General features: G+C 44.9%; 1 protein-coding gene, 1 long non-coding RNA gene and 2 pseudogenes across 3 annotated transcripts in view; 2 read left to right on the top strand and 2 right to left on the bottom strand.

Annotated features, from left to right (window-relative positions):
* The window catches only part of LOC145442840 (glutathione synthetase-like), a 350056-nt gene that overhangs the window by 95424 nt on the left and 228688 nt on the right, over nucleotides 1-25944 (bottom strand). The window lies entirely within an intron of this gene.
* Nucleotides 1-25944, top strand: part of LOC145442999 (uncharacterized) — a 445110-nt gene that overhangs the window by 395050 nt on the left and 24116 nt on the right. The gene's annotated exons all lie outside the window — the stretch shown is intronic.
* On the top strand, nucleotides 795-2907 carry LOC145443825 (uncharacterized; annotated as a pseudogene).
* Nucleotides 22329-23573, bottom strand: LOC145443302 (uncharacterized; annotated as a pseudogene).

Here is a 25944-nt window from a genome sequence, read left to right as displayed (position 1 = left end):
CGGTCGACACTCGTCAGCAAATCTAGTAGAGAATTGGAAAGAACGTTGTATATCAACAATCGTATCACAAAATATGATGTCAGCAGCATGAAATTTCGAGAGAGCATTCAATCCAATATTCCCAGGTGGTACACGAACTCCTGTTGACAGAGTTTCGGTTGGTGTATTTTATATCTTATCAAAATACACCATTCGAAACTCTGTCAACAGAAGTTATTAAACCAACAGAAGTTATTAAACGCTCACTATCGCGAAATTTCATGCTGGTGAAGGCCTATTTTGTGATACGATTGTTGATATACAATGTTATTTCCAATTCTCCACTAGCTGCTGACGATTACCTCTGACGAGTGTCATCCGAAAATGATTGGGTTCATTTCAACATGCACAGCACATACTATTCAGTTGTGTATTGCAGTTCTGTACCTGCAAGAATCTATGTTATTACTGTATAAAATCCTGTCTTACTGTGTCAAAAAATTGTTATGTTTTCAATTTGTATTGTCATATTTAACGGCAACTTACACTGTTTCTTTTATTGTACATTCCACAACCGATTCTTTTAAAATAAAAAATATTGTTTCGAGAAGATCCTGTGGATCCACAGTGTGGAGGTATTTCAGGTACATAATTTCGAGCTCTGCAGCGATAGGTACTGACATGCCACTTCAGACCACACAATATTATGACATACATCGCTACCACGCAATGTGACATCTAAAAAAAAATTCGATTATTGTGTGTTTTTATTGTGCATAAATGCACTCGTTATAGCTTACAGTGTAAGGGGCGCCGTGGTACCTTTAGAAAGTGCGGCGGAGGAAGCTACGTCAGTACTATTCCTCCATGCTGCTGCAAATTATGGAGTTTATATACTTATGTTTCAGCAAGTTTATTACGAAATGACTGTATTATGGCTGATTGTTACAAAAATCGTAGCATGGGCAATTGAGCAAAAATCGTAGCATGGGCAATTGGGCATTGAAGAAGCTGTACAGCAAGAGATGATGGATGCAATGGATAAGACGATGAAGAAATATACAGAGAACGCGGAAACAGTGACTCTAATCATTCAGATGATGATGATCCGCCTTATGTGCCTTCTACTGTGGATACTCATTATTCTGATACCGAAGCAACGATTCAATCTTTGCATGCTACAGATTCCGGATCAGACAGTGAATAAAGAAGGAACTCTGCACCCAGTCATTCTTATGCAACAACATATTCCTTATTAACATCTCCCGACACCAGCACTCGACCTGGAAAGGATGGAACTGTCTGGAGTTCATTTTCATCTCCTCAAGAAAGAATTTTAGATCTCACAATGTGCTTTGCACTCGCTTGCACACAGTTTCCTCGTTAGAAATCTACACTCCGAAGGATGCTTTTATGGCATCTTTCAATGATTATATCATTGAAGTGTGCACCAACTTGCAAGGTCGACGAGTTACTACGAAATGGAACCATGGAAAGCTGTGCAAAAAGGGGAACTTTCGGCTTTTATTGGCGTTTTACTTTTGGCAGGAGTAGAAAAGATTAGGGACATATATATACGGCAATTGTTTTTATACCCGAAACAAAATACATCCGACAAACCAGCATTTGGCGTCAACAGATTTGAAAATATTCGACATCATCTGCGATTCGATGACAAGAGGACACGGGCCGAATAAATGAAGCAGGATGAATTAACCGCATTCAGCTATATTTGGGATTAATTCATCGCAAACTCTAAGACTCAAGTTTTCCCCGGAGCTTTCACTGCTGTAGACGAACAGCTGGTGCCATTCAGACGACACAATACATGCCTAGCAAGCCTGCCAGCGAAAGCCAAGTACGGCATAAAACTGTTTTGGCTGTGAGATGCTTCTTCATGCCTCCAATGCCAGGATTTACGTAGGTAGGCAACCAGAATCAGAACAATAGAAAAATCTTGGTCAAGATGTTGTTGTCAATCTAACATCACCGATTCTAGGCTCAGGGAGGAATATGTCAATGGACAGACAACTATTTTACAAGCGCTCCTTTGGCCCCAACAATGCTTGCACACAAGTTGACAGTTGCTGGAACATTGAAGAAATGCACACGAGAGATTCCAGAGTGCATGAAAGCTGCTAAGTCTCGAGAAGGAAAGTTCAACAATCAAATGACGATGGTGAAGTATATGTTCCCAAAAAGAATAAACCTGTGGTACTATTGAGCACAATGCATCACGATTTCGGCATTGATAAAAAAGAGCCCTGAGATCATCTGGTTTTATAACAAGACAAAGATTGGTGTTGACTTGGTTGATCAAATGGTTCAAACATATACTTGCAAACGACAAACCCGCCTATTGCCTTAAGCTCTCTTTTACAATCTGCTCGACATCGCAGCTCTTTATGCGTATACCCATACACAGACGAGTATATCCTGATTATAAGAAAGTTCAAAGCGACGAGGTTTCATAACCGATCTTGCTAACTACCGCATTTTCCCCCACACGATGACAAGCCAGAAATGTCCTCGACTCCACAGAGCCACAACAGAGGCTATATGGTGAGATGTGGCTTAGATTTTCGAAGTACATCCATGCAAACACGTCGCAGAAGAGGAAGCGGTGTTCCTTATGTCCCCACGCAAAGGATAATGAAAATTGCAAAATGTTGTTCACGATGTTGCAGACCAGTGTGTTCAGAGCACAGCGTGACCATGATCACATGCAACAAATGCAATGAATGAATCAGGCTATGCGGGCTATCGGGCCATGCTGGGATTTTCGCGTTGTAATATATTCTGGGATTTTCTCATCGACTTTCTGTTTCTGTCAATTGTTTCAATAAAATGCAGTAAAAACTTATGTTAACGCAAATGGAAGAGACAAGCAATAAAAAGAAGAGAATGGTCATGGTCTGTAAAATATAATTGGATATAATAGCAACACTAGTCAAATGACCCCTGTTATCCATTAGCGTAAGTTTTTTCGTGCAAGTTTTTTCGTGCATGCGTTCTATGGTTAAGTCATATGCGGCAGTTATTTATGCTTAGTTACCGCGTGCTACCGCGTGCTCTAATGGCTTTGAACTAATTATTTAATGCTGTGCCACAATTCTTTGCTGTGCCACAATTCTGCTGTGCCACAATTCTTAGTTTGTACTAACTAGCAACAGTCCTGTTTCATTGTGTAACTAGCAACAGTCCTGTTTCATTGTGTATAACTTGCATTTGGCAATGATTTTGATATGATGGTTTCGTTTTATCATGACGATTTCATACTGTCGTCGATTTTTAATATGATGGTTTCATTGCAAACTATGGAATGGTTTTTATGCTGCGTTACAAACGGCGGGGCGTGTGCACCAGATTATTTAGTAATCAATTTGAAGATCTACATAGAGGGTCATGTAGACCAGATTATTTAGTGATTATTTGGGTCCATGCACGGTGTAGAAAACTATATAAGGCAACACATCGTTTGACACCGGCTATATGGCACAACACAGTATTTGACAACGCCAAACCACAACGCGAAACATCTTTTCAGGTCGTCACCAACGGGAAAAATTACAGTGTGGTTGTGAACCTTTTCGGAGTTCACAAGATGTCTCAAGATACTACCACGTGTAAGGCGCCTATTTGGCTCGGCCCCGATTAAATTGCTTGTATTTATATCGAGAATGATGTCACAAAATGTATTGTTACAAATTTTGTCACGCGTTATGCAAGAAAATGAGCGAATTCATATATATTCCATTGAATGGTGAAGCTCGGTCCATCGCATACGAAGTCCACAACAAAGCCGGATTTCCATAAGTTAATGATGGGGTCATTGATGGCTGCCGTATTCATGCTATGCCAGCTAGAGACGGAGTTCGATACTATATCAATAGGAAGATGTTTCCGTCAATACTCTTTCAAGCTGTAGTGTATAATAAGTATACCATACAAAAAATGCGTGTCTGTACCAAAGTATGAATTGTTTTTCCAGGTTCAGGGACATCTTTGAGGTTTAGAGACATCTCTATCAAAATGCCCGGTAGCGTGCATGATGTGCCAGTATTGCGAGCGTCCGACTTATACAGGCATCCGGAAAGACTACCCAGGGTACACTTTTATATCTCCGGGTCTTTTGTAACTGGAACACGTAAAATTACAGGGAAATAACATTGGCGACGTCGACGTTCCTCTAATGTTGTTGGGTGATGCGGCTTATCGGACGGTGCCCTATCATATGCGGCCAGGCCATACTGTGGATCCCGACTGACTCCGATTCTAGAGTGTTTCAACTTCCATCACAGTAGCGCACGCATTGTCGTTAAAACGTGTTTGGTCGATTGAGATCTAGATGACGCATATTTAAACGACAGCTCGACGTCGATATTTCTCAGGCATCATACATATAACACTGGGTAACAATTTTGAACGAAAAATTTGTTGACTTCGATTTGGCACTTGATTTAGGCTTGGCACTTGATTTAGGCTAATTGTCGGACAGCAGATATTCAAAAAAGCTAAAATATCTGAATAATTTCCCTAAAAACCTCGACATAGTCAGAGAGATGGGAGTCAGAGAGATGGGCAAGGAAAAAATATCGACAGAGTAGATTGGAGCATTGTTTCCTTTAATCTAAATCAGTGGTTCCCAACCTTTTTCGACTCATCGCCCCCTTTTCAAACTCCACACCGATAATCGCCCCCCAAATATCGGGAACCGAAAAATGGGCATACAGACTGAAATCACCGGCGAGTTCACTAAGAAAAATAGTCAACTTTACGGCTTGACCTCGAAATTACACTTTTCCAGCTAAATTTTGGTGAGTTGACTAACAAAAAAGGTGATTACTCCAACTTGATTCCCAAAGAACCGTAACAGCACTTCGTCAGCCCCCCCCCCAATACGTTGGTCTTGACCCTCTCCTCCATAGGGTGATAAAGCAAACTTCTGCACCCCTCATGCTCAACTCCCACAATATCTCTTTACCGCTACTTCTCAGCACAAATTGTTGGACTCTTTAGTTAGTGGGCCTAATTCGCGCGAAGCGCGAAAAATTTATATCATTCATGATTGAATCGGTCAATATGATCGGGAATTGCATATATATTGCTGTCAATTTTTATCCTCTCTCTGCTCATATGTATCCAGATTAACCGGTAAATCTGAGTGGGGTGTCTTGGAAAATGTAGGGCCCGTAAATAATAATTGAACATATTCGGACGGACCCGTGGGTATAATGACTTCGTTACGTAATGACATGTCGTGGCCTGTCTGCTATGTCAAAAGATATTCAAATCGCCCATACGTACTAACCTAAAAGACGCACACGATTTCAAATTGGTATTTCTGCACTGGCAATTAATTTTTCTCTGCGAGATGGCATTTTTTTGTGGGGTTCTGATTGCCAGGACAGTAACATTTGGCGCCAGCCATTTAGGCGCCTATGGACAATTAAATATATATGTATATCGTATATATATATCGAAGTCGGTCAGCATAAGGGCAGTCCTTTTCCGCCAAGGTTTTCTCGTCCTGGCACACTTCTCGAGAGTCTCATGTTACATGGCCTGAAACTTCATATGTCTTGGTGCGTCATGGTGTGGTAATGGCTGATGCCGAGATGCCCATTTCTATAACTCATGCGTATTATTTCTTGGAGGAATGGTATCCGATAATCAAGATATATATGACCACGAAATGGCGCGCAGCGCGAAATTTTTTTGAAAAAGTTGCCCAAATTTCCAAAATAATACTCTATAATTAATGTTAATTCACGAAAAAATTGTGGCTCCCCTAGGAGCTCTGGCCGCCTACCCCAATTGGGGGTTTGGGTGTGGCAGTTACGGTCATGGACGCCAATATAGCCATTTCAACGCGCCATCGCCCCCTATCGCCCCCTTCGTCCATTTTCGCCCCCTTGGCTATTTTCGCCCCCCTGGACCGACAAATCGCCCCCTGGGGGGCGATATCGCCCACGTTGGGAACCACTGATCTAAATGATATATCACTTTTCCTACCATTGGCAGTAGTTGATTTTGTTGGTGCATTGTTCACCTCCTCTATTCCAGACTTGATGCTGAATGACACAGTAAGTAATTCAGGAGGTAAAAAACCGTAGCTTGGGATTTTTGGTTGAGGGTGCCAAACATATACTTCTCAGGCTGCCTGAAAATATACGACTTTGGAAATCACTGCCATCTTTCAGCCCAGTTGCTATGTTGTCCTAAGTAAAGCAACCCCTTTCTAGCTTAGCACTTGTTAAGCTCTACAAGGGTGATCTATCGCTGCCAGACACCTAATACAGAATGAGGAATCTGATACAGTGGAATATTGATGGCGATGCTACAGCAGAACAGCTAGCGGCTAAAAGCTTATCAGCACAAAGATGCAAGTGGTGAGCGTGCTTTTGAAGAGCTGGCGTTATTTGCTTTGGCAATCTTATCATTGCCTTTGAGCAATGCAGATGTTGAGCGAGCTTTCTCACAAGTCAACATTATCAAATCAAAGCTCCGAAATTGCATAACCAACAAAACACTTGCTGGATTATTGCATGTGCGATATGGCATGAGACGGCAAAATGTTTGCTGTACCGACTTCAAACCTACGAAATGCATGCTGGAGCGGTTTGATGAAAGCATGTATCAGGACACTGTGGATGTTGGACAGGAAAATGTGAGTAATTCCCTGTCAACATGCAAATATTTTTTTAATCCGCCTCCACACCCTCTCAGATTTGTCTCTAAAAATTTATATACAACTAAATATCTAGTTCTGAGTACAACAAAATTTATTTCGGACAATTTCGTTGAACGGCTCTCGAGTTATTGCAGTTTGAAAAATGATGATTTCGTGATTACTCAACCATGAAATTTGGCAACACAAAACCTGTGTATGATTGTAACTGATATAGCTCAGAGGTTACGTAGAGTAGAGGTTTGAATGTGTTATTTGGCAATAATTGTTGGTACATGTTCTTCACTTACCACGAATCTCCACAGTATTGGGTTAAAACGCGATTTCAAAATTGGCATATGTTAAAATCGGTGATGCATAACGATATTTTTCAACTCATCTGGTGCAATTCTATTTGAACCAAAATTCACAAGCAAGGTGTCATTTGAAAGCTGTTTCCAACTAGAATACACGAAACTTATTTTTATTATTGATATTTGACAGCAGCATGGGTAGTTTTATTATTGATATTTGACAGCAACATGGGTAAAAATATAATATGGTGCATAATGCAAAATAGGTGATTTTTCAATTAATTTTATTTATATTAATTCAGTGATTATCTGATTTTGACATTATTCTACTCCTTATATGATAATGTGTTTCATAAGATAATTATTGCCATGCTTAGAAAGAGTACTTTTATTTATTGTATGTGCATTATGCTTGCAAGGTTGCTTCTGGGTTTGCCGACTATCAGTAATTCGAGTCCACATCCAAATAATATTTCAATTCGTCTACACAACCTCTCAGATTTCTCTGCAATATCATGTACAACTAAAGTACCCAATTCTGAGTAGAATAGAATTTAATTATTATAACTATATTGATTGGTTCTTGAGCAATTGCAGTATGAAGAATGAGGATTTCGTGCTTACTCAACCATGAAATTTGCGTATAATTATAACAGCTAAAATCATTACTTATACAGGCTGCAGGTAGTAATGCTGGTAAGCAATGATTGGTGGTACATGTTCTTCACTCACTAGGAATTCCCCTCCGCATTACAGAATCAAGGTTCTTCTATCTAACTCAAAATTCATAAGGTGTCATATGAAAGCTGTTACCAATTAGAATCCATCGTCTAAGACAGGAACACGGTTAAAAATATACTTTGACAATTTATGCAGAACAGGTCAAGAACTATTCAGAGCGCATCTTTTCAATGAAGTTTTAGACAAGCGGCAGTCAAATATCTCATGCACTACCAATTCAGCAACGCTCTACCCTTTCCAAGCTTCCATTTGACACCTTCCTCGAAAAAAAAAATCGGTTTAAATAGAATTACGCTAGGCAGAGTTGCATATTTGTTACGCATGGCTGATTTTGAAAACATGATGACTTTGAATTGACATTTGACCCCTAACCCTCATAAGTAAGGTTAAAATTTTTGGTCCATCACTTTTATAGGTCCATCACAAAAAGCATAATTATACCAAAATATCTTACCACAGAAATTTACGTCTGCCCGGCAGCAATTTGATCACTATAATGTTAATTACAATTAGACACAGGTTCAAAGCGGTATAGCGTTACGGCCGAGTGAGCACAAAATGTCATTTTTCAAATTGCAATAACTCTGTTTCAAGAAAATCGGACATTTCGTTACAAAGTTTGTTATGCACCAAATTTATTGCCTGATCGATGTGAAAATTTTCAATTTGATCTAAAATGGTGTGGAGACGGGCGTATGCATGTTGAGAGGGAATTACTCGACATCGTTTCACATGTTAGGCTCATATCTGAGTGAATTGATCAATGTTGTGCATTATAAAAATTGTTGCTTGTTTTTGGGCTTGTCTCGGCTTGTTTTGGGCTTGTATTTCAGCTTTTTTTGCCTGTTGTTGTAACATAACAACCCTGATGTTCACTTTGTTGGGCTTGCAAGTTAGCGATGGACGACGAGAGAGGACGTCAAATTTTGCTGGCTACGTCTGCATATTACTTGATAGACCTGTTGATAGACCTGAGGATGATGTTGAATTCACTGCTGGATTCGCTGCTGGAAAAGTTAAAGCTAACAGGAGAGATCAACAACATGCTGCAAAAGAACCAAGATCGACTGTTGCCACCATCAATAACAATACCTCCGATATATCTGCGATAAATGGACAAACTCAATACAAGACTAGGTGTGCCAGAATAGAGGTGTCACACATACGGCCCGCGGTCCGCATCCGTCCTGCCAGACGATTTAATCCGGCCCGCCAAGCAATTCTGAGTAGACATAAAAATGCTTAACATATCCAGCACATTTGTTGAGATGTTGAGATGATCTAAAGGAAATACTTTCTTTAAATACGCCCTTGAGATTTGAAGGTTTGAATCCGGCCCGCGACAAAATTTGAAAGAAACAGGATCGATAAAACCTAGCTAATCGAAAAAAGTATAGAGATAGCGTTTAGCCACATTGACGAGCTCGACCGCGAGGAGGGCCACGTCGTGGCTGTGAAGCTTGCCCGACGCCGACGGGCTGCCATGGCGACATATCCCCAGACGGTCTGGGTGATGTCCCTCCGATCATGTGTGGAGGTTGTTGGGGCAATGGTGTTTGCACCATCGGAAGAGGTGGTGTTGTCGGTGGAGGAGGAGGGGTGTTTATTCGTCCATCTCCACCCCAGTGAGTAGGGTAACTGTGCATCATCGGTCCTGCAGGCTGAACATTATATATGTGTACAGGTGGTAGGGGTGACATGGTTTCACGCGTTTTTCTGGCCTCCCGAGCGGTGGGACGTACTTCTTGTTCATTCAAGAACTCAGAATTCCAGTACAGCTGTAAATCCTCCGCCACCTTTTGCCAGGACCTGCTATCCCATCCTCGCATCAGCAGCCTAAGTGCTTCTGGTAATCGCTGTCTTAGGTTGCGGAAGAGTCGAAGCCCATCCGGATTCTCTTTGATTTCAGCCTCCATATCAATCTCTAGTTGTTTTAAGGCGCTATTCAACAGCGGAAGAGGTTCGTCTTCCCACTGATAATTCCTCCGGAAGTCGTTAATGACCTTTTCATTGTTAACCAAGCCTTGCGGGTTGGATAGCGCCAAGGATTTCATGACAGAGACCCATTTTGCATTTCCCGAGTTGGTGTTGAAGAAATTCCCCAGCTGATTAGCTTGTTTGAGGCGACCCGTACTTCGCAACTTCTTCTGCATGGCATTGGCCAGGATTATATCTGTATCAGTGTCGCCCTCGCCGTGTCGTATACGCCTCATCTTATTAGCCATCCACTTTAGAAGGGGCATATCACCAGGGTCCATCATTAGCTGTAGCATCTCCTTTTCCGACTGGAACCTTTCGGGCGTAGTTAACACCGGGTTCACGCCCCCATTCCGTGGTCGATCTCGTGGGAGTCTCGACCTCCCTTCGCTTTCTCTTGGGGTAGATGCGTATCGAGGTAACCTGAGGTATTCAGAGATGTCTGACATATTCTCTTCAGGTTAGATCGGGTTGGGCCGACCGAAGTCACGCTGAAGCGTCCGTGTGGTCTCCCGAATGGCCTCCCGTGCCTCCGCTATTTGTCTACTCAATCTGTCCAATTGGGCATCGGTATCTTCCTCCTAGTCCTCAGGATCCTCGCTCCCGTCTTGTCGGTAGTTGGTTCTCCCTTCTTGAAAGGTAACTCGCCTTGTTGGAGTGCTGGCCGCACCCTGTGTCCTGGCCCGGGTTCCTTCGGCTGCTCGTTGATCGTCGAGCCATGTCGCGAGCCGTTCTCGAGCGTGTGCATAGCCATCGTCTGAATCTGGTCCAGTGTCTGTTCCGGTTTCACTCAGCGGGAATAGGCTGGGTGTATCGACTAGGTTCCCCCTTCGTCGTTCGGGGCGTGTCCCATTTCGAACCGGGAAGCATGGAGTCGTTCCTGGACGATAATCTGATAGCGACTTCGGCTTGGAACCTGGCAACGTAGGTTAGACTGCCGTCACGGTATGGCTATCCAGGCCCTTTTCGACTGTAAACGTGGGTAGGGGCGCTGTCACCCTGGGCGATTGCCCAACGGGCGGGTCATACGCCGGTGGAGGTGCTGTAGCCATTACGGACAGAGAAGATGGTGGGGTGGTTTATCCCCAACCACTTGTGCATGGGCTTTGCCCAGCTCAAATTCCGATTTCAAGATTTCATTGAGGACTTCGGTAGAGACTTTCCCGCTGACTTTTGAAGTGGCATCGCATACTGCTTTGAGGTCGGCTTGAGCTCGCCTGGGGGTCCTCAGGGACCAGCTGCACAGCCAAATCAAGGCAATAGCCAAGTGGCCTGGACGGAACCGTTATATCGTCGTCCTCCACGTCGCTATGACGCCTCGCATTGGACGGATGAGGAACTTGAACAAGGCTTGAGACTCTCAAAAAACGGCTGGGGGTGCTGATTGATCCGGTAAATCAGCTCCCAGATAACTTATTACCCCAACACGCAAAAACTGTACATAATGCTTCTCTACCCCTATTTACATTTCTTGATACACCGGATAACCCACTACAGCCAGACTTTACGGAATTATTCGGCGGTCGGCTCTTGTATTTGGTTGACACCACAACGGAAACTAAATTCTTGGCCGACACGGGAAGCATTCCCAATTTAATAATGAAAAGTGTCGTCAAGACCAGATACCCACGAAGCTGGGAGGAGCGTCAATCCTTAGACATGAAATTACGCGGTATAGGGGGCTCTTCCTACGTTGACTCCTTGGTAATAATTGATTTCGACGGACTATCGGTTCCATTTGCGACCGGGATAGGAGTCCCCCTCAATATTATTGGATTGAAATGGATTGATCAGGTACAACAATTACCGAACATAGCGACTGAATTTAAAACTCCGTCTAATGCAAACGAAGAGTTGTCTTTAGTAACACTACATGACGAGATCTCGTGCGATCGGCGGGATGGAACCAGAGTCGGAAACAGTCCTTGCAACGCTGCTACCGACGATGGGCTGATGGAAGCTGCAAATCAGATAAGCGTCGAGTCGGCGCGCCGGACATCGATGCCGGCCGTCGCCGCTGGCGCAAGTGTCGAGATGGCAATCGCCACTTGCGCGAATGACGGGTTGGTAAACACCACTAACGTCGAAGAAAACCTACGGGAAACCCCTAGTGTTGGGACAGTTAGCTCTGCTGGCACTAGGCGACAGAGTGTCGGGTCAGGTCGCCCTGCTGGCACTAATCAAAGATGTGTCGAGACAGGAATCCGTGCTGGCACCATTAATGAAGACGTCGAGCGCGAAATCCCGGCTGGCGCAAATAAGGATCGACTTGAGCGGAACAGTCCTGAAGGCTTAAGTAGCTGCCCTTGTCCGAACGATTGTCAAAATTCGGCCCATTCGACAGCTACTGCCTTACCCAATTTCCTAATTTCCTAAAAGGTACTAACGAAGCAGCTATTGTCGGTCAACTGGACGCATGTGCAGGCATGTTCGACAAGGAGTCTGGGGATTTTAAGATGCACGTCTCCCCAGAAACAGGGCCCCCGGCGGAGGTTGAGTCCGTCGGCGTGACGGTAGGTGTGGACACGCACCGAGCTCAGAGGTCAGATTGGATAGGTAGGGAATCCCCGCTGACAACGAAGAACCTCGCCCTCTCTCAACCAACACCAAAACCCCGTTTATCACGTGATTCGCATCGGCCGATAACTGGCCCAGTTACCACGTACACCTTACAAGGCACCAGTCCCAGCGTTAAGACGGACCTCGAAAGTCTCTGTGTACAATCGATAGCACTGGCGAAACTTCCATATAAACCTTCTGACCTAACGACCCCAGAAAATACCATCATTGCCGACGAAGTTTGGAAAGCCGTCTATGAGCCTTTCGCAGCTGAACTAGAGGACCTGCGTGGCCACTTGCGAGCTCCTCAAGCAATGAAGTATAAGTGTGAAAGCCGTCTATGAGCCTTTCGCAGCTGAACTAGAGGACCTGCGTGGCCACTTGCGAGCTCCTCAAGCAATGAAGTATAAGTGTGACATAGAACTCAAGGATCCCTCGACTAAGCCTTTTGTTTCTGGACCTTATAATCAGAAAGGAGAGGGCCAGGCGAAGGCGTTAAAATAAGCAGTGGACGACTTCTTGGACCTGGGAATAATCGAGCAAGGATTTGCCGAGTGGAAACTGGCCATCTTTGTCGTCCCACAAAAATGAATGAAAGACAGAAGCAGGAGGACTGGTGGAAGCAATCATGGAGAGTCGTACAGAATCAATCGAAGTATCTCCACCGTTAGTACCAGACGTAAAGCAACTCGCCCAGGGAAGTGAAGTGCTCTCCCTGCTGGATTTGAAGAAAGCCTACTTCCACATGGATATCACGGAAAGATCCAAGCAATATGTGGGAATAGCCATCAAAGGAATGCACGTAAGATGGCGCAAGATGATGAAGAACAGCCGAGAGATGAAGAAGAAGGGGGAGAAATTTCTTCGCCGCCGGCGTCGAATATGCAACGCCGAATTGAAACGGAGAAACGGATTCTTCAACAGGAAAGGCTAAAACGAAGAGAGATGCGAAATGAGTTGAAGGATCGTAAAGGAAAAATACGCATTTTTTGCCGTATACGGCCTTTATCGGCAAAAGAAATCGAGGCCAAAACCAAGTCGATTGTGAATGCTGTTAATGAATCCACTGTACAGGTGGATTACAAAAGGAAAAAGACATCCAATAATTTTAACCGAGTGTTCGCGGCCGACAGCACACAGGAGCAAGTGTTTGAAGACACTAGCGAATCCTCGAACTGGAAAGACAATTTCAGATGATTCCGCAAGTGGCATCCTATGCAGAACTGCCGACCTACGTCAGGACTGATCACCCAGGAAAACTATGAACACCTTTGGCGGGTCGTCCATCACTCACCAACTTTATCCGGTAAAGGCCTACTCAACATCCCGCATCCCCCATCGTGTAATCTTTGGCCGACCCAGAACAAGAGTGAGTGGGGGGACTTGCCCACCACGAATTTTCCTCGAAGGATTACATGGATACAGGCGTCCTTACCGAACTGGAAGGGTCAAGATGACCAAGGGCTGGATTGGGATAACTTGTTCGACGGACCTGCCGAAAGACCAGCCGCACCTTACGACATACTACCTATTTGGCGAAAGCACCGCTCTCCGGTTGCGGGTGATCCAATGTGTCAGGAACGAATAAGAGATAGCCGTTGCCGATATCCGGTCGGAGGGCCTCAGTTGAAGGCGGCCTTTTGGAATCAGGTACACTTCGACCCTGAGCATAACCGACCCCGTTTTCCGGGAGGTCCTATAGAAATAAAACGAGACATCGCACGTGACAATAAAAGGATTGGGAGAAAACGTAGACGTAAACCGATTCCTCTTCGGCCTACTTGCACTAATCTTTGCCGTCGTGTCAGTTGTCGCAACGGTATCTTCACAGCTGCATAAAGAAACTGAGGACCTAAGTAATCAAACCAATGACAGAATGATCCAGGCTACGGAGAGATCATCCGAACTAGGGGAAAAGATAAACGAACTCTCCCAAATCCAAACGGCGCAACAACAGAAGCTGGATCGATTGGTTGAAAACATGGAGGTAAGGGCATCACTGACGGACAGACGATTGGTGTGGATGCAGAAGATGGTGGAGAAAAACCGACAAATGATATTACGACAGGCTACCATCACCCTCGCCCAGTCTCAAAGTTTCACAGAGGTGAGCGACGCTGAACTTGCCGTCGACCGCTTGGTCATGAAAGAATTGGCTAATTTGACCGGTAAGTCAATATTCGATTCGAGTAAGGTCTATCTTACGCAGATTTGGAAAGGGACATTGCGGGTGCGGGAGCATGCTCAGCAGTTAGCCGCCTATAAAGATACATATGTAAATGAGACAAATGACATCAGTAGTGAACTTCGAGCCAACAGACTTCATCTGAACCAGGCTCAAGAAGAAGTGGATCTCAGTATACAGGTACGGAAGGAAGACCTGAACCGGAGTGTGTTCGTAAATATCTCCGACTGGCGCTACGAGAATGTGTCAGTATAGCCCCCTTTGAGTTTGCTGGGGGGGGGGGAATAATTTATGAAGAACTTTGGCAAAACGATAAAAGAGATGGCGAACGGTGCCGGAAGTCTGATAGAATCGGTCGGAAACGGTGCAGGTAACCTCCTACAAAAGGGACTTGGTGCAATCGGAGGCCTATTTGGAAAGGGACTGGGTGGCATCTTCTCGGGCTTCGGATCCATCCTTCTCCCCTTGGGTCTTGTACTGGGGGCAGTGATTATCTTATTCTGCTGTGTCAGATACCATAGCCTGTGTTGTCTGAAGTTAAAATCTAGCGTACAAAAGCGGAACACTAACGCCCAACTTGCGATGTACATAACGTCGACACCATCTTACTCCTAAAAGCGCAGGCCCATAGTGCGATGGTAACCAACCTCCGCAGAAGACCTCTTAATCATCACATTTAACTAAACACCGCTATATAAATTACAGATTTTTCACGTTAAATTAATATGCCAATAATTAATTACCTGTACAAATGGAAAGGACTACAAAGATTGCTTTTGTTAACCCTGTGGGCTTGTTTTGTGGAAACTCAAACTGGCGAAAACCTACTACCCTTATCCGCTATGATCGTGGAGTCCGTGGACGACTTTAATTTTAAGGGATGGATACCTTTCGACGTCACACCAAAATCGCAAGGGATCCCCTTGTCTCGGCTTTTTATGTTAGGAGGGGACTGGCATCGAAGAGACGTTCAACGTCGCTATCAGATACAGGTTGACAACTCGGCCTTTGGTCCGTTAGAAGCCGCCCCGCAAAGTTTATACAAATTGCTTGCACCCAGATCATCCTCAGCGTCCCAAAGCGCCAGGTATTGGAATGAAACCTGGGCGTATGAACGGGAGTGTGTGTGCAGAAGGACCGAGTCGTGGATATCACCGGATCTGAACCCTGCGGACAACTATTCTCAAAAAATAAAGTACCGACGCAACGGCAGACTGGGAGTGATACATCTTTGGAGGTACGTAGAAACCCGAGTCTTGCATTCTCTACCCCTCGAGACATTAGAACGACTAACCGTATATAGGACAATGATCATAAACCTGTTAGAACGATATGTGACGGTCGAAGCAAATTGTCGCTATCAGTTCGGGCGTCATATAGGATGGGATATCGGACAGAATAGATTCAACCATTGTGTTGCTCACAAAAAAACGTCGAAGTAGAGTGATTTGTATAGAGTGCTACTTCGTGGGGGAACAACCGGTTGGGAATTTCTTGCCTCTAGATTTTGTAATACAGGAAGTCGATCCCGGTATTATTGGAAACCCGTCGAACAGGCGAAGAACCTTTTCTAGCAATCAATGGCCTAATAGAGTTCCTCTGCCAAGAATAAGCGAGAATCTGGTATGGCTACAAGCAAGAAACGAGACATATACGGAACATTGGCATGTGATGTTCGACGGACGAAAAACCGATACGGCATTTCTCCGAACGATGACGAAACCCCAACCTTCAGACATGACAATGTATGACCCTTACCCAGTTCTTATGCATAATAGCTCGCGGTGCGAGCTACAGAAAAATAGGCAAGTTTGTTCGACGGCTGTTGAAGATCTCAAAACAGCCTTAATATTCAATAGAGTATTATGCGACCCTTTCGAGGGGCGGGCCGTGTTTGCGGGCCCCAGGCAAGGTGCAATGCAAATTGCTGCTCCTGAAAACCGAGCGCAGACGGAAATACTTTTACCAACCCTGGATAACCAAACTTCCTGCTTGATTTCAAAAGGGTGGGAAACGTTTATACTATCACAGTCTCGAGAGACACCCAATGAATATGGACGAGGAGGTATTAAAAACTGGCTATCCCGCCTTGGGGTACAATACACAGAAGAGATAAAGAAACACCTGTCGGGGTACAATACACAGAAGAGATAAAGAAACACCTGTCACAACTAAAGGTTCGAATAAGGGGAGGTGTAGAAACGCGACGAGAAAACCCCGTCTCACGGGGACAACTTGAGAAGTTATCCATGAGGTATAACCTTACCCTACGACCGACATTAGTGGAACAAGCAAAATTATTGAATATGATACTTCTAAATTATATTGCCTCACAAAAGCTGATTCAGGCAGAAGTGGGAATGGAAAAGTTATTTCAGTCTCGATGGATCTATCGGGGGACGTTTTGTGATGGTGCCCTGGTCTATACGCTATATGCCTATAGCAGGGGTGGGCAAACTACGGCCCGCGGGCCGCATGCGGCCCGCAACACTGTTCTGTGCGGCCCGCGAGCGTCTAAAGAAATTTTTTTTTAAATATTGATAAAATGCGTACTAAAAATCGAATTAATGCAGGGACTTGATTAACTGTTTCTTAGTATCACCATGATAATTCTAATAATAGAGTGGTTCTCAAACTGGTGGGCGCGCCCCCTTTGGGGCGTGAAAGCACCTGAAAGGGAGCGCGAAGCTGAGCTCAACTGAAAAACATTTTCGCGCTCCACGCGATTTACATCCGATTCATAATTATTACCCCGTATTTAGTATGAATTACATATTAAAAAATCTCTCATCCACAGTCGTAACCTTCCATGCCATCAAACTACCCGTTAGGTTTGCTAGCATCCTGATAGGTTTGCTAGCATCCTGATAGTGTTTTGTGATATGACGATAAGGTGGCGCGAAATCTTTCACCATCATAAGGTAAATACTTAATATCACAGCGGGATAGCTGCAACGAGATTGACATAATTTGGATCACCAGTGGGATTTCAGATTGGCCTCTCCATTTTCATTATTTCAGTGATGTGCTTATAAAAAAACGATTCGGGCGTGTCTTAGGTAGATTCGTTGTCTGTAAGCGTGGAGTGGGGGTATTTATATTTTATCTGCACATAGTAGAAGCGTGTTTGAAGCTAACATGGGTATGATGCTGTCGGCAGCATTGTGTGTCCTCTAACTGAACCAAAAGTGGTATTAGTAAATCTATGAACAGATCGCTGCTCACAGATTTAAATTTCAATCCTGTTCTAAGAATCGGGCCAACCGTCTGTCATCTCTATAGTTTTGACAAATTGGTTATTGAGGTCCGCCAGCCTATGAAATCTCGCCACAATATGTTTCTGACGCGTGTGCGATATCATCAAAGCAATGTTTGGCTAGTTTTAAATAAGCACGTATATTATCTCCATGTCCTCACTATATAATCAAATATCAATATTGCGTTTTAGTTTATAATCCCAATTTTATATTGTGCGGCCCGCGACTGGATTCAGATGTTGAATGCGGCCCGCGAGCTCGAAAGTTTGCCCATCCCTGGCCTATAGGAATAATGCGGGGGATAAATTTACCGCTCAAACGGTGACGTTAACCGCAACTGATGACAGTGAAAACCATCACGCCAGGACCACACGGACAACCGAAGTTCCGCAATCTACTTCGATGATGGTGGGCAGTACGACCATGAAAGCTTGGGAAAATGGACATGGCATAACACCAAGTGAGCAAGAGAAACCAGGCATAACACCAAGTGAGCAAGAGAAACCAGCAAACAGTCTCCCGACGCCGCATATGACTTGGGAAGTAATAACGACCGCCACTGAAGAAATGTCGTTATCAAGGCACCCGTCCGCGCACCAGGTAATCACAAAACGGGGAAAAGAACTGACTAAACCAAACAAATCGGTAGAGGCGAGAATAACTAGAGAAATGACTCACGAGACCACCACGCAAACGAAAATAACCGTCCAAAGGTTAGGAGAGACTGATTGGCCCGGTTTTGCAGGAACTACGGTTTCCTCCGATCGAGATGTAGACGGGAATACAACACCCGAGGCGAGTAGAACTGCCTATATACCGACTAGCCCTCTCCCTAACCGTACCGAAACAAGCAAGATTCCAAGGGATCAGGAGGACGACGTCGCACCCTTGGTGACCGTTGAACGGCTGACAACAACAGTACCAAAGACTACAGCGCTGAGACACCTGCCATCCCTAACTCTAGGATGGCGGATGAAAACGACACTGGTGCAAGTTGGACGATCGCAATAGGTGGTTGAAAAAGAAGGGCGGTATAAAACTGGTAAACGAACTGATATGTCTCATGGGAAGCAACAATTGCCAACTAGCGCGCGTAACCTACCCGAAGAAACGACGAAAATCAGTGGTGAGGTGTCCACAACAACGCGTGTGCATCCGGTTACCACTGCAGACGCTCTGCAGGACTCCAGAGATGATGACGGAAGCGACATCGGAACGGACTACCAAAACCCGGACCACAACCGTAAGGTAAGTACCGAAACAACTGCTTTGTATTCAACAGGAGACGACAAAGACGACTCGACTCGTCCTCGAAGAGTGTTGAACTAATGAATACTACCTTGGAGTCAACGATGGCTGACGCATCACCGCTGCCTGGGCAGAAAAAAACAAAGGTTGGGAACACGCGCACCTGAATATATTCCCGACTATCAAGAACCACCGTGGGGAAGACAACCACAGATTTCGTCGACTACAACTATACTCGATGGCTGCACGAACTAGTGATGATGGGAGGTGGATATAAGGTAAGAGGATTATCCTTGATCGATAGGATGATTATGAAAGGTGCAAAACTGATACCTATCATGGAACCAGTGGTTGTAATAATGGTGGTAACAGGGTTGATAGCTCTGGTGATTGTAATACGGAAGGGTTATATGAAATGTCGTAGACGTAGAACCTTAAGTCGTCTGAGGAACACGAGGAGACGAAACGGAACAAGTGAATGAATGGCGATAAGAGTAATACGGAACACAACGGAGAATGACAGAATCTGAAGGTAAGAATGGGTGTTTAAGATTTAGATGTAAATACGGTATTTTCATAGTTTGTTATGGGGAAGAAGTGAAGTGTGGTGTAATAAATTTGGTAAATCGAGAAGTAATGTCGTGATAGGTATAGGGCTTAAAAAAATAACTCCGGCGACGCATTGTTTGTAATAGGTTTCAAGTGAAGTATTTAGGCGGGCAACAAGTTTATTGTAAGCAGCACTTGAGGCCGAGTGTGACGTCGTGGTCTTCCTCGTGGCTTCGGTTGAGCTACCGGAACTGGCATGGAGAGGTCCACATGCGCCGGTTTCAAACGGTCGATAGAAATCGTCTCTTCCCTTCCCCCAACTTGAAGCTTGAATGTCTTTGTGGTCTTTTCGAGGACCTTGAAGGGGCCGTCGTACGGTTTCGTCAGTGGAGGTCTGTGTGTATCTCGCCGCACGAACACGTAACTGCAATCTGTTAAACAATTTGGAATTAATACTCGTGTATTGCCGTGCCTGGACATTGACGTAGGCAGTAACTTGCGAAGCGTTTCTCGCAGCGACGGCATAAACTTTTCTGCTTCTTGTGTGGCTTCCGGGGAGATAAACTGGCCAGGTACGTTGAGTGTAGTCCCGTAAACCAGTTCGGCTGATGTAGTCTTTAGATCTTCCTTGAGAGCGGTCCGGATCCCGAGCAGAACCCACGGAAGGTGGTCGACCCAGTTTGCATCGGTCAAACGAGCCATTAACGCACTTTTCAGATGCCGATGAAACCGTTCCACCAAACCGTTTGCTTGTGGATGGAAAGATGTAGTGCGGTGAAGTTCGATACCTAAAAGTTGGTTGATTGCTGACCACAATTCCGATGTAAATTGGGGCCCACGATCGGAAGACAGATGGTAGGGAACACCAAACCTAAAAATCCAATGAAATATGAACGCCTTGGCGCACATGATAGTTGTGGAGTTTTCAATTGGGATCGCTTCTGGCCAACGAGTGTGTCGGTCGACTATTGTAAGTAAATAGGTTTTGCCTTGGCATTGAGGCAAAGGGCCTACCAAATCAATGTTTATATGGCTGAAGCGCGCCGAGGGTGTTGGGTAATCTTGAACCGGCGAAGAAACATGCTGATGTATTTTTGAACGCTGGCACGCCAGGCATTGCTTGGCCCACAACCCCACTTCTTTCTGCATACCGTGCCAAACGAATTTCGAGCTCACGAGTTTTTTCGTTATGCGAATGGACGGATGTGACAAACGGTGGATTGTTTCGAAAACTTTCCTTCTCCAAGGTTTGGGAACCACGGGACGAGGTTGTCCACAGGAGATATCGCATAGCAGCGTGACTGCAGAGTTTCCGACAGGAATGTCTCTGAGCTGTAGGTTTGTAACCGCAGTGCGATAAGCCCGTACCTCGTCGGTTTCTTGGGCTTTAGCTAAGTTTTCGAGATTAGGTCTAAAAGCGTCGGCGGTTGGCCGGTAGTAGCGATCGTTGGTCTCGAAAGTGCGTCCGCGACCGTGTTGTTTTTTCCTTTGATATGCTTGACATCAGTGGTATATTCGGAAATCGCGCAAAGGTGCCGCTGTTGTCGTGCTGACCAAGGCTCCGAAGGTTTTGTGAATGCGTAGGTGAGTGGCTTGTGGTCTGTAAAAGCTGTGAAAGGGCGCCCCTCTAGGAAATATCGGAAATGCCTGATGCATAAATGTAGCGCCAAAAGTTCACGGTCGAAAGCGCTGTATTTTGTCTCCCGCTTACGAAGCTACCGACTGAAAAAGGCAAGGGGACACCATTCCCCGTCTACCAGTTGTTCTAGGACTCCCCCAACTGCCGTTTGTGAAGCGTCGACAGTGAGGGCGGTGTTAGCAGCGCATCTTGGATGGTGCAACATTGTTGCGTTGGCTACCACTTCCTTCGCTGCATCGAAAGCTTGTTCTAGCTCGGGGCCCCAGACTAAGTTACGTGGCTTGCCGGCCAGCGCACGATAAAGGGGTCTCATGATGTCGGCAATTGCAGGGATGAATCTGTGATAGAAATTAATCATCCCGTTGAATTCTTGCAGAGCCTTGAGGGTTTTGGGCGGCGGAAATTGCGTTATTGCGTCTACTTTGGTGGGCAAGGGTTCGATTCCTCGGTGGTCAACGATGTGACCCAAGAACTCAAGCTTGTCCTTCCCAAATTGGCACTTCTCTTTGTTGATCACTAAGCCGTGATCGCACAGTCTCTGAAAGAGAGTGCGAAGATGCTCGAGATGCGTCTCGAAGTTCGGGCTACCCACCAAGATGTCATCAAGATAAACGTACACGAATGGCAAATCTTGACAGACGGTGTCCATTAGTCGTTGAAACGTCTGGGCAGCGTTCTTCAGACCAAATGGCATGCGAAGGAACTCGAATAGTCCAAAAGGTGTGATAACCGCGGTTTTGGGAATGTCGGCGGGTGCTACCGGGACTTGGTGGTATCCTCTGACGAGGTCAACTTTCGAAAATATTCAACTCCCCGCTAAGCGAGCGGTGAAGTCGTGGATATTCGGAATGGAGTAACGGTCTGGTGTTGTTGCAGCGTTCAGACGCCTATAGTCCCCGCAGGGTCGCCAGCCCCCTGATGATTTCGGAACCATGTGTAAAGGTGACGACCAAGGACTGGATGATCGCCGGACAATTCCCAAACTCATCATTCGTTGAAACTCCGCTTTGGCAATAGCTAATCTGTCTGGTGGAAGACGTCTTGCCCGTGCGTGTACTGGCTGTCCTGAAGTCACTATGTGGTGTCCTACTCCATGTCTCGTTGACGACGAAGAGAACTTGGGTACCGACAGTTGGGGGTGCGTGGCAAGGAGCTTGTCATACGGAGAAGCGATCGTGTTCAGCTGTGGTGCAGGCTGAGCGTACCTGGTCACTGGGTAGGTTTTGCGCTGATTTGGGTTGATAAGAAGCTGCTTGTGCATGTCGATCAGCAAATGATGGGCGCGCAGGAAGTCGGCTCTGATGAGTGGTCGAGAGACGTCGGCCAGGATAAACTTCCATGTGAATGTCCGCGCGGGGATGTTGAGCGTCACGTTTTTGTGACCGTATGTGGTTATTATGCTGCCGTTAGCTGCTTGCAACGGAGCGCGTTTCTCGTTGATCGGCGTTCGTAGTTTGTAGGCGGTAGTGCACTAACTTCCGCGCCGGTGTCTATGAGGAAATTTTTCCGGGAGACGAGATCGTGCACTAAAAAAAGGCTAGAATGTTGACCGGTTACTCCAGCCATCAAGGGCAACCGGCCATGGTGTTTCCCTGATGGGAACAAGGAGAGCATTTGCGTGCTTTGTCGCCGAAAGTCTTGTGATAGTAGCACATGTCCGCATAAGTACTGCTGCTATCTGTATTAACCTGTTTTGGGCGCTTTTTTGATATGTCAATCGAGATTCCGCGTGTGTGCTACGTGCGTGCCATAGCAAGTCGGCTCGCTTGGACAACTCCTTAGGATTTGTGATATCTTGCTCGACGAGTGCGAGGCGAATATCCTCGTGCTAATGCTGCAAGAAGAGGTGTTCGAATAGTAAACACGGTTTATGATCGCCCAGTAAAGAGAGCATCTCGTCCATGAGTGCGGAAGGCTTACGATTGCTCGAACGCGGGATGCTAATTAGTCTCGCTGCGCGCTCTTGTCGTGGAATGTCGAAAGTGTCAAGAAGGCGTTGTTTTATTGCTGTGTATTTGTTCTCCTGTGGAGGCTGCTCTAAAATATCGACAAGTGGACTTGCTGTTTCCTGGTCTAATGCTGAGACCACGTAGTAGAACTTTGTGCTGTCTGTTGTGATTCGTCGAATCTGGAATTGGGCCTCGGCCTGGCAAAACCAGGTGCGCGGCTGAGCGGCCCAAAAGGCAGGAAGCTTGATAGCCACTGCGTTCTCCGCTGGTGTATCTAAACCTGCCTGATTCTCTGGATTCATTTTGCTGCGTGAACTATCCAGAATTCTCTGGATCGCGGGGTCACCAGTTGGGCGGGCAACAAGTTTATTGTAAGCAGCACTTGAGCGAACTGACCAAAAGCACAATCAACGGCTTTATATATAAAGCGTCATGAAAATAAACGAAAGCACTGTACGCTTCGATGACCGCAGTGGTGGTGCCGCATGGTGTCGCCACAGTATAATATTTTACGTAATGGGCGTAAACGGAAAAAACTGAAACCTCGTAACTAGATTTATGCTAAGTCATGGTAAGCTAGTTATGTAACGAAGAAAAGTGAGAAAGGCAGTGCAACGTTTATAATAGGTATCAAGTGAAGTATTTTACGTAATGGACGTAAACGGAAAAACTGAAACCTCGTTTTATAATAGGTATCAAGTGAAGTATTTTACGTAATGGACGTAAACGGAAAAACTGAAACCTCGTAACTAGAAATATGTTGAGTCATAAAATATCAATTCGAGAGAATTATAAAAGAAAAAAAGGTTGACGTGTAAAAACACTTGGTCAATAAAGTGATCACCATGAACGGGTAATGTTGGTGTATAGTTCACTAGTTCCGAGAAGTGGATAAAGATTTTTTTAATATGCATGCTGTACAATGCATATTGCATGTCTTGTAATAAACCAACTGAAGTTGCGATGTCAGAATATTCAATCCAATGATGCAATCAATTCATTTGACTCTTACATTATGTACATTGTACAATGATTTCCAGGGCGGAAATTTTAAACCGACTCCAAGTTCTCAAGCCATTACGAGTCATTGCGGTGATGGAGATACCTCCACCTGACGTTGCTAATAACTTGCAATTATGGCTATTTTTATCTTACAATTAAACGACTTGCCTAAGTACAGTGAATCTATATCTCAATTACACTGCATTCCGAGTTTATTGCACACCCCTTTCAACGACATGCGACATATGAACCTGCCGGACTACTTGGTTATTTCAGCATTACCTTTCAGTTATTATATACTCGAAATTATTTCTGTTGCTGTTAGCCGTAGTTTGTCACAGCCAGTGGGAAAAGACGCTGTTTCTCCCTCCCGTTATCGACTTGAACATGGTGACTCGATACGTGCCACTACGTCTCATTAGAGTCGGACTTAAAGCTTTACGTAGCCTACATATTATAAGATAATAATATGAATATATTTTTAGTGGATAATACAACAAATATAACTAAACTTAATTCTAAAAATTTTCAAATAGCCTTGTGGCCCATCTTAAATGCTCTTGTGGCCCACCAGTGGTCCATGGCCCACCCTTTTAGAACCCCTGATCTAATCCAACCCCGGCGACGGTTCATCCGTTCGAAAATAGACCGGTTTGGTTTGGTTATAACCTGCCAGACCAATGCTCATTCTTAATATCTCAGGACGACTGGAAATCTATTTCCGATTCCGTCGTTGGCCGCACCATAACATTGAATTCCTGGACCGATATAGTGCGGGCTGGTTTGAAAGAGTATAATCCTTATTGTAGTTACGCTTTCAGGCGACATAATTTTAATGAATGCCAGTCCAAGCATGTCTTGGTGTGCTACGGCAGATGCACATTTAAATCATGCCTTGGCAAAATAAAAATTGTATACCATCGTGCGAGACCGCGCCCATTTCGAGTTATCTTTACCGGAAAAATCAGACATATTGGCATCAAGGCAACCAGGCTGTCTGAAAATCGAAGGTCGCAATTCAAAAGACTTTTGAGAAATGGCAAACTTTGGGAAACGTCCCTACATTTCATTGGAAAATACCCGAAGATGTTTTCCAATCTGGAAACCGCGATGATACGCCACCCCAAGTTTCTTAAAAAAGGCTATACAGGATGCTAACGAAATTGTCCTACTCGAAACTGACCAGTAGGTCGCTCTGGATGTGATTCGACAGAGATAGGTGGCTCGGGACCAAGACAAAAAAATCCCCGGTACGCTCCAGGATTTTTCTCGCAAAGCTGAGTTTATATTGCTTTGGTCAGAAGAATCATTGCGCATTTTTCACAAACTTGCGGTGATGGATGCCATGTATCTTGACTGCACAGGTAATATCATTTATATAGCTCAGTGATCATGCGGGCTATAGACAAAACGTATTATATATCAGACATGGGGTAATCGCGATTAGTAATCGTAATCGATTACGACGATTACAGCATTTTCAAGTAATCGTAATCGCAATCGATTACATTCGAGAAAATTCCGAAGTAATCGTAATCGTAATCGACTACTACCCATATTTAATCGATTTGTTTGCAAAAGAACGATTACTTTTTATTTGTACAGGACTATGAGATAAACGGAACATTCGTGAACAAGGAAGAGGTATTATACCAGTTAGTGACAGCACAAACGTCAGATTTTCAAATGCCACTGCTCATTATGACGTCAGAAGGGGACTATTAGCTTTGCTCGTCATTACGTAAGAAGTATCCAGCTATCCACACATAGTGAATAGATATTCGATGCCCATTAGTGTGATTGTAAGAACACTCACCGTACTGCATATCAGGTTATCAATACATTCCAGACGCCACTGCCTCGCAGCAGGATAAT

The sequence above is a fragment of the Botryllus schlosseri genome, chromosome 7 (assembly GCF_051294905.1).
Source record: "Botryllus schlosseri isolate E-star chromosome 7, Bs_hap1, whole genome shotgun sequence".
In the NCBI taxonomy this organism is placed as follows: domain Eukaryota; kingdom Metazoa; phylum Chordata; class Ascidiacea; order Stolidobranchia; family Styelidae; genus Botryllus; species Botryllus schlosseri.
The sequence above is the reverse complement of the archived record's forward strand: the minus strand, read 5'-3'. Positions and strand labels throughout refer to the sequence as shown.